The 2,765-nt window shown below is 33.7% G+C and overlaps 1 pseudogene; it reads right to left on the bottom strand.

The window, feature by feature from the left end:
* Positions 1–799: 799 nt before the first annotated feature.
* Positions 800–2,534, bottom strand: LOC124885529 (annotated as a pseudogene).
* Positions 2,535–2,765: the final 231 nt, after the last annotated feature.

Raw genomic sequence — 2,765 nt, 5'->3', positions numbered from 1 at the left:
ATCCATAATTCAAAACTTCATCCTGACCCTCGACCTAACACTTGGGACACAAGACATGCGACTAGACCCTAACCCTTGACTCGGGGCCTAAAAATCGAGATTGACTTGAGACTCGACCTTGATCCAGGCTCTACCCGTTCTCGACCCTACACCCAAGACCCATCGTGACCTTGAACTGGAAACAAGACTCGACTCTCTGATCTAGGACCTAAGATCCGATTCTAACTTGAGACTCAACCTTGACCCAGAACCGATTGAGACCTTAACTTGACTCACGATCCAATCCTGGCCCGGGACCTGAGATTTGAACTTGACCCAAGCCCCAACCCATGGAAAAAGTCGAAATAAATTTGCAGTTGACACAAATTAATGTAAATCTTAAAATTGGCTTAGCATTGGACTAAATTAAGTAGATAATATAGATCTCTCTAAAAATGGGTATGTTCTATTGGACTAGACTCAACCCAATATGAAGTTTGTGTCCAACCGTAAAATATTGAACGGATTGGGTGCACCATCAATTTTTGAGTAATATTTAACATCCTAATAGAAAGATCATACGTGAGAAGAGATCAATACTTTCTGATAAACATATCAAATTTTGGAGAAGATTAATTTAAATTTGCTATGAGGATTCATGGTAAAAGGTAAATGTGAATTAAGGAAGAGCTAAGATGGTAATTATGTGAATTCAGGAAAAGCTAAGACGGTAAGTTCTTCCAATTGGGGTACCATCCATTGTGAAATTGAGCAATTAAGTAAGAAAATGGAAAAACTTTTGATAGTAATGATACAAATTATAAACATCAAGGTTGTGTGACATGTTCTAAATGATCAAAGCTACTATATTTCTGAAATAAAATTAATCCTTGAAGGTGTCCAAGGTGAAAATAAAACCTCCTCAATATTAGTCACAACTCCTTTATCTAAGGGATTTTTAGAGCTTCCATATTGCTGAATAAAATTCTCATAAGATGTCTGCCAAAAAAAAAAAAAAAAAATGGGATCACACAGGAGTATATCAATTTTCAGTACATATGAGTTTAACCTGTTAAAAAGAATTTCAGTATATAACTTATAATTTAGATTAAATCGGGTCAATATGTTATAAATATTGAATAACTAGATAAAAAGAAACTTACATACGTGTACTATAACATATTGTAGCAAAAAATCTGTATTATTTTCAAATTGATTACTATTTTCAAATCTTATGTTTGATTACCTACTATATCTTTCAAATGACTTGATAATGTAAAATTTATTTACACTATCAGTACATATAAATTAAAATCGTGCAAGTTAGAGACTAACCTGATTTGTAGCAATGAGATAGACATGATAACAAGTCAAGCCACCAATAAAACATGCCAACGCCAACGTTTCTGGGCAATCTCGCACCAAACCAATCAAAGTATTGCCATTGCCAATATTTTTGTGTTGCTTCTTCTTGCATGAAAAGCCAAATAAGTAGATGAAGTAAATATTTGCAATAACCAATAGCAACACATAAAGTGGATAATTCCTCTGCATAAATGGAATGTACAAAATCAAAATTAGTTGCAAAATATTTATTTATCGATGTTCTTTCTTAGCTAGGTTCAAAAAATTGTACAAACCATTCCAATGCATTGACCAAATCCAAGGGCAATGGTGGTCAAACTTATCGACACAATTGTCACACACAACGCAATGGGAACTCCTAGGCGGACGATATATGTTACAAGTATGACAATATTTCAATTTCAATTCCAAACCATTTATGAACACTCTTTTGCTTCTTATTCTGCCATTTTGTGTCGATTCAGGTGTTGGTAGTTCTGCACTCCGCCGAATAATTCCAGGATCAATGATACCAACCATTATCAAATTAGCAAAAATCTGCAATACAATGAAATGTATCATATAACAATTCAAACAAAATCAACAACCTAATAGATTGAGTACTAGAAAGTATAATAACTCACAATTAAAGTCAATAACACACACAAACTGATTATCTTGCCACTATTTTTTGATACATCCTTTGCAACATAAGCAGAACAAACCAAACTTGATAGACTAATAGAGATTATAGTTAAGAGTAACCGTTTTGGATCCGGCCCACATATTAATAACTCTTTGAGATAAAATGCCTGCACAATTGGTACAATTCAAGGCACATTTAGAACAAGTAGAATTATCAACCAAAAACAATAAAAGAACTATGTATTTGTAAGTGAATGTAATTGAATTCGAAAAGTAGAAGATACATTTTTTCCTGGCCAAACGTGATATAATCTGACTTGTTTGATTTGATCTCCTCGTCGATTTTGTGTTACGTTCTCTTAGTAAGTGTTTTAATAAGATGTCATATGGTGAGTGACATTCTCTTAATTTTTGTGAGAAAAACAATTTTAACTTCCTCTATGGACAAATTTTGTGATTCTGTTGTTTCGGCAACTGCATCTACTGGTGAAACTTTTGGATTAGTTTCATTTTCTTTAATTGGCTGTTGTAGAGAAGCCATTATTTGTGCAATGAAAAGTTCAAAGGCGGGTGTTCAAGCATTTGAACCACCCCCAGTAACCAACTTTTAAGAAACTGAATTTTGATGCTATTCTAATATATTTGGGCTTGGGCCTACTTGTTGGGCCAGATTTTTGATCCACAAAGTATACACTTCTGGACAAGGTTAGAATTCTGCACTCTTTGGGCTTGGACCTTATAATTTACTAAAAATTACACAAATCCACAACTTAAGTTTCACTTATTACAAAAAAATT

The sequence above is a fragment of the Capsicum annuum genome, chromosome 7 (genome assembly GCF_002878395.1).
Source record: "Capsicum annuum cultivar UCD-10X-F1 chromosome 7, UCD10Xv1.1, whole genome shotgun sequence".
Lineage (NCBI taxonomy): Eukaryota > Viridiplantae > Streptophyta > Magnoliopsida > Solanales > Solanaceae > Capsicum > Capsicum annuum.
Note: the sequence above shows the minus strand (reverse complement) of the source record. Positions and strands in the feature narration are given on the sequence as shown.